This window comes from Coregonus lavaretus, assembly GCF_964263955.1.
Source record: "Coregonus lavaretus genome assembly, chromosome: 13".
In the NCBI taxonomy this organism is placed as follows: domain Eukaryota; kingdom Metazoa; phylum Chordata; class Actinopteri; order Salmoniformes; family Salmonidae; genus Coregonus; species Coregonus lavaretus.
This window is the reverse complement of record NC_140000.1, coordinates 17,348,775-17,360,078: the sequence shown is the minus strand read 5'-3', so window position 1 is coordinate 17,360,078 and position 11,304 is coordinate 17,348,775.

Sequence of the window (11,304 nt, the reverse complement as noted above, 5' to 3'; positions counted from 1 at the left end):
AGAATTCCCTAAAATCTTCCATTGACATCAATGCATTATTAACAAGAAAGTTTGAGTTAAGTGCACACATCTGAAGTTAGAAGTTTTTTTCAGTAACTCCAGTAAACTTCCACTCCTGTCCCTAACATTGTCACCAGACTTATCAATCATTTCAGGCTGATGTTAACTTTGGTCATGTTCAGAGCATCAAAACCGTGTATCATGGGTAAATTGTAACTGACTGACTGATATATTAATAATAATCATGAGTAGTTATTTATGATGCAACGTGATTTGTAGATCAGTCAGTCTTGGCTCGCCTTCAAATTCGGCAGCAATTTCAAAAGTGCCCTTTGACTTGACCAAGTCTTTGAGGTGTGAGTCATTGAGGAGATGTTTAACTTAGGTCTGTCCTAAATTCCACCAACGAAAGGGGATGATGAACAGTGCACAATCATTGGAATGAGGAAACAAACTATTCAAAATATCTGAAAAATATTTTCATAGACACACAGACATACAGTCAATACACAGTGATGAAAGACACAGAGACCCAGTCCAGTCACACAAACATGCATGCAAACCGACAGACATTCAAAGATTCACACAGATACAAAGATTCACAAAGATACATCACAATGGATTTGAATAAGAAATAGTAACCATATGTACAGTGGGGGAAAAAATTATTTAGTCAGCCACCAATTGTGCAAGTTCTCCCACTTAAAAAGATGAGAGAGGCCTGTAATTTTCATCATAGGTACACGTCAACTATGACAGACAAAATGAGAAAAGAAATTCCTGAAAATCACATTGTAGGATTTTTAATGAATTTATTTGCAAATTATGGTGGAAAATAAGTATTTGGTCAATAACAAAAGTTTATCAATACTTTGTTATATACCCTTTGTTGGCAAAGACACAGGTCAAACGTTTTCTGTAAGTCTTCACAAGGTTTTCACACACTGTTGCTGGTATTTTGGCCCATTCCTCCATGCAGATCTCCTCTAGAGCAATGATGTTTTGGGGCTGTCGCTGGGCAACACGGACTTTCAACTCCCTCCAAATATTTTCTATGGGGTTGAGATCTGGAGACTGGCTAGGCCACTCCAGGACCTTGAAATGCTTCTTATGAAGCCACTCCTTCGTTGCCCGGGCGGTGTGTTTGGGATCATTGTCATGCTGAAAGACCCAGCCACGTTTCATCTTCAATGCCCTTGCTGATGGAAGGAGGTTTTCACTCAAAATCTCACGATACATGGCCCCATTCATTCTTTCCTTTACACGGATCAGTCGTCCTGGTCCCTTTGCAGAAAAACAGCCCCAAAGCATGATGTTTCCACCCCCATGCTTCACAGTAGGTATGGTGTTCTTTGGATGCAACTCAGCATTCTTTGTCCTCCAAACACGACGAGTTGAGTTTTTACCAAAAAGTTCTATTTTGGTTTCATCTGACCATATGACATTCTCCCAATCCTCTTCTGGATCATCCAAATGCACTCTAGCAAACTTCAGACGGGCCTGGACATGTACTGGCTTAAGCAGGGGGACACGTCTCGCACTGCAGGATTTGAGTCCCTGGCGGCGTAGTGTGTTACTGATGGTAGGCTTTGTTACTTTGGTCCCAGCTCTCTGCAGGTCATTCACTAGGTCCCCCCATGTGGTTCTGGATTTTTGTTCACCGTTCTTGTGGTCATTTTGACCCCACGTGGTGAGATCTTGCGTGGAGCCCCAGATCGAGGGAGATTATCAGTGGTCTTGTATGTCTTCCATTTCCTAATAATTGCTCCCACAGTTGATTTCTTCAAACCAAGCTGCTTACCTATTGCAGATTCAGTCTTCCCAGCCTGGCGCAGGTCTACCATTTTGTTTATGGTGTCCTTTGACAGCTCTTTGGTCTTGGCCATAGTGGAGTTTGGAGTGTGTCTGTTTGAGGTTGTGGACAGGTGTCTTTTATACTGATAACAAGTTCAAACAGGTGCCATTAATACAGGTAACGAGTGGAGGACAGAGGAGCCTCTTAAAGAAGAAGTTACAGGTCTGTGAGAGCCAGAAATCTTGCTTGTTTGTAGGTGACCAAATACTTATTTTCCACCATAATTTGCAAATAAATTCATAAAAAATCCTACAATGGACTTTAGCCTATTATTCAAGGCAAAACTGCTCCAGCTCCTTCAAGTTGGATGGGTTCCGCTGGTGTACAGCAATCTTTAAGTCATACCACAGATTCTCAATTGGATTGAGGTCTGGACTTTGACTAGGCCATTCCAAGACATTTAAATGTTTCCCCTTAAACCACTCAAGTGTTGCTTTAGCAGTACGCTTAGGGTCATTGTCCTGCTGGAAGGTGAACCTCCGTCCCAGTCTCAAAATTCTGGAAGACTGAAACAGGTTTCCTTCAAGAATTTCCCAGTATTTAGCGCCATCCATCATTCCTTCAATTCTAAACAGTTTCCCAGTCCCTGCCGATGAAAAATATCCCCATAGCATGATGCTGCCACCACCATGCTTCACTGTGGGGATGGTGTTATCGGGGTGATGAGAGGTGTTGGGTTTGTGCCAGACATACCGTTTTCCTTGATGGCCAAAAAGCTCAATTTTAGTATCATCTGACCAGTGTACCTTCTTCCATATGTTTGGGGAGTCTCCCACATGCCTTTTGGGGAACACCAAACGTGTTTGCTTATTTTTTTCTTCATGCAATGGCTTTTTTCTGGCCACTCTTCCGTAAAGCCCAGCTCTGTGGAGTGTATGGCTTAAAGTGGACAGATGGACAGATACTCCAATCTCCGCTGTGGAGCATTGCAGCTCCTTCAGGGTTATCTTTGGTCTCTTTGTTGCCTCTCTGATGAATGCCCTCCTTGCCTGGTCCGTGAGTCTTGGTGGACGGCCCTCTCTTGGCAGGTTTGTTTTGGTGCCATATTCTTTCCATTTTTTAATAATGGATTTAATGGTGCTCCGTGGGATGTTCAAAGTTTCTGATATTTTTTTATAACCCAACTCTGATCTGTACTTCTCCACAACTTTGTCCCTGACCTGTTTGGAGAGCTCCTTGGTCTTCATGGTGCCACATGCTTGGTGGTGCCCCTTGCTTAGTGGTGTTGCAGACTCTGGGGCCTTTCAGAACAGGTGTATATATACTGAGATCATGTGAAAGATCATGTGACACTTAGATTGCACACAGGTGGACTTTATTTAACTAATTATGTGACTTCTGAAGGTAATTGGCTTCATAGCAAAGGGGGTGAATACATATGCACGTATCACTTTTCCGTTATTTATTTTTTATACTTTTTTTAAACAAGTTATTTTTTTCATTTCCCTTCACCAATTTGGACTATTTTGTGTATGTCCATTACATGAAAACCAAATAAAAATCCATTTAAATTACAGGTTGTAATGCAACAAAATAGGAAAAACGCCAAAGGCGATGAATACTTTTGCAAGGTACTGTATATATTCCGTTCTCAGCATCAACAAAACACTCTCTATCCTCTATCTTGTTAGGTGTGTTCAGATGTGTTGGCCGCACCCACTAATTGGCCACACCTGATGTTAATGAGGGATTGTTTCCTTTGAAATGGGGCCAGTTTGAATAGACTAAAATCAACAGCTTTGTATGAATAAAGAACATGGCATGCTAGATCCATGCTGGTGGCATAGTGAACTAATTCCATGGATAGAGAACAGAAGGTTTGAATCTCACTGATGCCATGTCACAATAAACAAAGAAATTAATTTGCATTATTAATAATATGCCATTTAGCAGACGCTTTTATCCAAAGCGACTTACAGTCATGTGTGCATACATTTTTACGTATGGGTGGTCCCGGGGATCGAACCCACTACCCTGGCATTACAAGCGCCATGCTCTACCAATTAAGCTACAGAGGACCATGCCTAGAGAAATTATTTTTTGTATGTCCTATCTGTGCTAGCAGTGTTAAGCTAGCAGTGTTATTAAAAGTGTTTTTGAAATATTCATTGACATTTTAAAGAAGTTATTCAAAAACCTCAAAATAAGCTATAATTTACATTCTCAGAAAATTAATAAAACCTCCCAGGAAACTTTCAGGGAACCATAGTAAAATTTTCTCAAAACCTCCCTGCAACCTAAAAATGTAAGTTCCCAGAGCAGGTGAAATTTCCACTCCCGTTCTCAGAATGTACAAAAAAACATTACGTTTCACCAGTCAGGAAACTCATGGCTTCGTTCCAGAACCAATGGGAAACCAAAAACATACGTTACCACAACTTCTAAGGACCCAAATGTGCTAGCTGGGTAGGGTCTGGTTTCAATTACTCTTTTGGCAACTTTGATTTAAAAAAAAAAAAAAAATGGGGTGGGTCCTCTTCAGACAGACAACTCTCCCAACACTCACAAGGCAGGCATAACAGAACGTTACGTTTCGAAACCAAAGTTTGCAGGTGTAACCTTTGCAGTGGTTTTAGCCACTTTCCAAATGCACTCATTAAAAATAATGTCAATGATCTCCATCATGCTAGCTACTATTTTGTATTTTATTGAAGTGGATAAGGTAGTGACGTAGTTCCTGCATGACAAATGACTAGAACCTAGGGTCGGGTTTTCGAGACTAGATGAACAGCATCTCTGCTCTATATCACTATGTCTTTGTGGTAAAGAAGCAGTTTGTAGACCGGAGAGCACATTTCTGTGTAAACGGATAGGTCTAAATCGTAACTTGACATCCATGCTTGTAACTCAAGAATTCCCTAAAATCTTCCATTGACATCAATGCATTATTAACAAGAAAGTTTGAGTTAAGTGCACACATCTGAAGTTAGAAGTTTTTTTCAGTAACTCCAGTAAACTTCCACTCCTGTCCCTAACATTGTCACCAGACTTATCAATCATTTCAGGCTGATGTTAACTTTGGTTATGTTCAGAGCATCAAAACCGTGTATCATGGGTAAATTGTAACTGACTGACTGATATATTAATAATAATCATGAGTAGTTATTTATGATGCAACGTGATTTGTAGATCAGTCAGTCTTGGCTCGCCTTCAAATTCGGCAGCAATTTCAAAAGTGCCCTTTGACTTGACCAAGTCTTTGAGGTGTGAGTCATTGAGGAGATGTTTAACTTAGGTCTGTCCTAAATTCCACCAACGAAAGGGGATGATGAACAGTGCACAATCATTGGAATGAGGAAACAAACTATTCAAAATATCTGAACAATATTTTCATAGACACACAGACATACAGTCAATACACAGTGATGAAAGACACAGAGACCCAGTCCAGTCACACAAACATGCATGCAAACCGACAGACATTCAAAGATTCACACAGATACAAAGATTCACAAAGATACATCACAATGGATTTGAATAAGAAATAGTAACCATATGTACAGTGGGGGAAAAAATTATTTAGTCAGCCACCAATTGTGCAAGTTCTCCCACTTAAAAAGATGAGAGAGGCCTGTAATTTTCATCATAGGTACACGTCAACTATGACAGACAAAATGAGAAAAGAAATTCCTGAAAATCACATTGTAGGATTTTTAATGAATTTATTTGCAAATTATGGTGGAAAATAAGTATTTGGTCAATAACAAAAGTTTATCAATACTTTGTTATATACCCTTTGTTGGCAAAGACACAGGTCAAACGTTTTCTGTAAGTCTTCACAAGGTTTTCACACACTGTTGCTGGTATTTTGGCCCATTCCTCCATGCAGATCTCCTCTAGAGCAATGATGTTTTGGGGCTGTCGCTGGGCAACACGGACTTTCAACTCCCTCCAAATATTTTCTATGGGGTTGAGATCTGGAGACTGGCTAGGCCACTCCAGGACCTTGAAATGCTTCTTATGAAGCCACTCCTTCGTTGCCCGGGCGGTGTGTTTGGGATCATTGTCATGCTGAAAGACCCAGCCACGTTTCATCTTCAATGCCCTTGCTGATGGAAGGAGGTTTTCACTCAAAATCTCACGATACATGGCCCCATTCATTCTTTCCTTTACACGGATCAGTCGTCCTGGTCCCTTTGCAGAAAAACAGCCCCAAAGCATGATGTTTCCACCCCCATGCTTCACAGTAGGTATGGTGTTCTTTGGATGCAACTCAGCATTCTTTGTCCTCCAAACACGACGAGTTGAGTTTTTACCAAAAAGTTCTATTTTGGTTTCATCTGACCATATGACATTCTCCCAATCCTCTTCTGGATCATCCAAATGCACTCTAGCAAACTTCAGACGGGCCTGGACATGTACTGGCTTAAGCAGGGGGACACGTCTCGCACTGCAGGATTTGAGTCCCTGGCGGCATAGTGTGTTACTGATGGTAGGCTTTGTTACTTTGGTCCCAGCTCTCTGTAGGTCATTCACTAGGTCCCCCCATGTGGTTCTGGATTTTTGCTCACCGTTCTTGTGGTCATTTTGACCCCACGTGGTGAGATCTTGCGTGGAGCCCCAGATCGAGGGAGATTATCAGTGGTCTTGTATGTCTTCCATTTCCTAATAATTGCTCCCACAGTTGATTTCTTCAAACCAAGCTGCTTACCTATTGCAGATTCAGTCTTCCCAGCCTGGCGCAGGTCTACAATTTTGTTTATGGTGTCCTTTGACAGCTCTTTGGTCTTGGCCATAGTGGAGTTTGGAGTGTGACTGTTTGAGGTTGTGGACAGGTGTCTTTTATACTGATAACAAGTTCAAACAGGTGCCATTAATACAGGTAACGAGTGGAGGACAGAGGAGCCTCTTAAAGAAGAAGTTACAGGTCTGTGAGAGCCAGAAATCTTGCTTGTTTGTAGGTGACCAAATACTTATTTTCCACCATAATTTGCAAATAAATTCATAAAAAATCCTACAATGTGATTTTCTGGATTTATTTTTCTCAATTTGTCTGTCACAGTTGACGTGTATCTATGATGAAAAATACAGGCCTCTCTCATCTTTTTAAGTGGGAGAACTTGCACAATTGGTGGCTGACTAAATACTTTTTTCCCCCACTGTATGTACCATATGTATTTATATTCAGAGGTACAAGGTAAAAACAATATAGTCCTTGTCTGATATGGGATGAGAGGTTTGATTTAGCATGGGTAAATACAGATAATTGTGGTCAGTCTGCTAGCATGAGATGATAACAGCTTCTGGCAAATCTACTGTCATGTATTGTCTTCTACTCTGAGAATTCCCCATTCTGAGCATGCCTGTCTGGTTATGACACAATAACACCATGAGGACAGAGACAGGGAGAGGGATAGAGAGAAAGTTTACGTGGCTCATCGCGCTCTAGTGACTCCTTGTTGTGGGCCCGGCGCCTGCAGGCTGACTTCGGTCGTCAGTTGAACAGTGTTTCCTCTGACACTGGTGCGGGCGGGTGTTAAGGAGCGCGGTTTGGAGGACACATGTCTTGACCTTTGCCTCTCCCGAGCTCGTTGGGGAGTTACAGTGATGAGACAAGATCGTAATTGGATATGACAGAAAATAATGTTTGTTCTAATCAATTCAGATGATACATAACAGCTAAATATAAGTCATAAAGAGTTCCACAGAAACTCAGCTTACACCATTCTCACACTTCGAACCCATATCAACAGACCGTAAACTCAAATCAGGTTAACTGACATTGGACAAATGCTACACTGAAATAGGATGTGGATGGAATTCTTCTCTTCGAATGCCTAGTCACTGACACTCTGAGGAAATAATCGCCCTTGAGCAGGGAGAGCCAGCTTTAACTGGGAGTGTTTATACTTTACTATTCTATGACAGCAATCCTGATTCTGGATTGCTAATCAACTTGTTTGTGAGAAAATGTGACAATGTGTTATAAATATGGATAGTTTAGGTGTTTTTGGTGTGCATCACAACAGTTAAAACGACAAGGCAAAATATGCAAGCTCTGTGGCCCTGCTATCAGGATGTGAACAAAATAATGCTTCCACTGTCTCAATAAACACAATAAACAACAAGGTTTCCTTTGATAGGAGCAATTTTGAGATGCAGACTCTGTGTCTGTCTAGCCGTGGTAAACAGTGGTGTGAAGTGAAGTTGTCGTTGTTGTTTTACAGTGGATGCCTCCAGTCCTGTGACGTATGACACTCTCAGGTAGACTTCTCGTGATCACACTGAGGTTGGGTTATGTGAAAGGGCTGGGGGGTGGAACTGGATCAGCTGGATAGACAGCACCCACATACAGGAAGTGTCTGGACCAAGACAAAGGAGATGATTGTGGACTACAGGAAAAAAAAGAGGACTGAGCACGCCCCCATTCTCATCGACGGGGCTGTAGTGGAACAGGTTGAGAGCTTCAAGTTCCTTGGTGTCCACATCACCAACGAGCTATCATGGTCCAAACACACCAAGACAGTCGTGAAGAGGGCACGACAAAGCCTATTCCCCCTCAGGAGACTGAAAAGATTTGGCATGGGTCCTCAGATCCTCAAAAAATTATACAGCTGCACCATCGAGAGCATCCTGACTGGTTGCATCAACGCCTGGTATGGCAACTGCTTGGCCTCCGACCGCAAGGCACTACAGAGGGTAGTGCGTACGGCCCAGTACATCACTGGGGCCAAGCTTCCTGCCATCCAGGACCTCTCTACCAGGCGGTGTCAGAGGAAGGCCCTCAAAATTGTCAAAGACTCCAGCCACCGTAGTCATAGACTGTTCTCTCTGCTACCGCACGGCAAGCGGTACCAGAGTGCCAAGTCTAGGTCCAAAAGACTTCTCAACAGCTTCTACCTCTAAGCCATAAAACTCCTGAACAGCTAATCATGGCTACCCGGACTATTTGCACTGCCCCCCCACCCCCACCCCCCATCCCATCTTTTTATGCTGCTGCAACTCTGTTAATTATTTATGTATAGTCACTTTAACTCTACCCACATGTACATATTACTTCAACTACCTCAACTAGCCGGTGCCCCCGCACATTGACTCTTTATTTTACTTCTGCTCTTTTTTTCTCAACACTTTTTTGTTGTTGTTTTATTTTACTTTTTTATTAAAAATAAATGCACTGTTAGTTAAGGGCTGTAAGTAAGCATTTCACTGTAATGTCTGCGCATGTGGCCAATACAATTTGATTTGATTTGATTTGATTTGGAGGTATGCTTCCTTCTGTCACACATAGCATTAATGCCTCCAGGTAATGTATGCACTGTTACCTCAGACAAAGATGTTCTGATAACAGGGCCAGGACCAGACTTCTTAAACCAGCTGCAGTAACAGTCACTACTAGTCACCATGAGGAACTGTAACAGGCTAGACAAGGTATATTGTAAGGTCCTCTGTGTGTGTGTGTGTGTGTGTGTGTGTGTGTGTGTGTGTGTGTGTGTGTGTGTGTGTGTGTGTGTGTGTGTGTTTCATACAAGTTCTGTCAAAACCATAATTGCTTTTGTGCAGAAGAATAGACAGATGTCCTGAAGACAAAATCCACTAAATTCCATCCAACAAGAGGCCTTATGTGTAACAGATCATTTTATTTCATATTCTTCATTATTTTACAGTCAAGTCAACATTAACCCCTCATAGAAGAGCCAGACAACAGCTCCATGAGTAACACAGAGAGGAGCTGTTAAGTCGAGGTTCACACACTGCCCTCTGTGGTCCATTGGGTTAAAGGAAACAGAACCACAATGGTGGCATGATACGGTAATCACCTACAGTGAGGGAAAAAAGTATTTGATCCCCTGCTGATTTTGTACGTTTGCCCACTGACAAAGAAATGATCAGTCTATAATTTTAATGGTAGGTTTATTTGAACAGTGAGAGACAGAATAACAACAAAATCCAGAAAAACGCATGTCAAAAATGTTATAAATTGATTTGCATTTTAATGAGGGAAATAAGTATTTGACCCCCTCTCAATCAGAAAGATTTCTGGCTCCCAGGTGTCTTTTATACAGGTAACGAGCTGAGATTAGGAGCACACTCTTAAAGGGAGTGCTCCTAATCTCAGTTTGTTACCTGTATAAAAGACACCTGTCCACAGAAGCAATCAATCAGATTCCAAACTCTCCACCATGGCCAAGACCAAAGAGCTCTCCAAGGATGTCAGGGACAAGATTGTAGACCTACACAAGGCTGGAATGGGCTACAAGACCATCGCCAAGCAGCTTGGTGAGAAGGTGACAACAGTTGTTGCGATTATTCGCAAATGGAAGAAACACAAAAGAACTGTCAATCTCCCTCGGCCTGGGGCTCCATGCAAGATCTCACCTCGTGGAGTTGCAATGATCATGAGAACGGTGAGGAATCAGCCCAGAACTACACGGGAGGATCTTGTCAATGATCTCAAGGCAGCTGGGACCATAGTCACCAAGAAAACAATTGGTAACACACTACGCCGTGAAGAACTGAAATCCTGCAGCGCCCGCAAGGTCCCCCTGCTCAAGAAAGCACATACATGTATACAGGGCCGTCTGAAGTTTGCCAATGAACAATGAATGATTCAGAGGAGAACTGGGTGAAAGTGTTGTGGTCAGATGAGACCAAAATCGAGCTCTTTGGCATCAACTCAACTTGCCGAGTTTGGAGGAGGAGGAATGCTGCCTAACACCCCAAGAACACCATCCCCACCGTCAAACACGGAGGTGGAAACATTATGCTTTGGGGGTGTTTTACTGCTAAGGGGACAGGACAACTTCACCGCATCAAAGGGACGATGGATGGGGCAAAGTACCGTCAAATCTTGGGTGAGAACCTCCTTCCCTCAGCCAGGGCATTGAAAATGGGTCGTGGATGGGTATTCCAGCATGACAATGACCCAAAACACACGGCCAAGGCAACAAAGGAGTGGCTCAAGAAGCAGCATATTAAGGTCCTGGAGTGGTCTAGCCAGTCTCCAGACCTTAATCCCATAGGAAATCTGTGGAGGGAGCTGAAGGTTCGAGTTGCCAAACGTCAGCCTCGAAACCTTAATGACTAGGAGAAGATCTGCAAAGAGGAGTGGAACAAAATCCCTCCTGAGATGTGTGCAAACCTGGTGGCCAACTACAAGAAACGTCTGACTTCTGTGATTGCCAACAAGGGTTTTGCCACCAAGTACTAAGTCATGTTTTGCAGAGGGGTCAAATACTTATTTCCCTCATTAAAATGCAAATCAATATATAACATTTTTTACATGCGTTTTTCTGGATTTTGTTGTTGTTATTCTGTCTCTCACTGTTCAAATAAACCTACCATTAAAATTATAGACTGATCATTTCTTTGTCAGTGGGCAAACGTACAAAATCAGCAGGGGATCAAATACTTTTTTTCCTCACTGTATATGTGCCTTCAGAAAGTATTCATACCCCTTGACTTATTCCACATTTTGTTGTGTTACAGCCTGAATTCAAAATGTATAA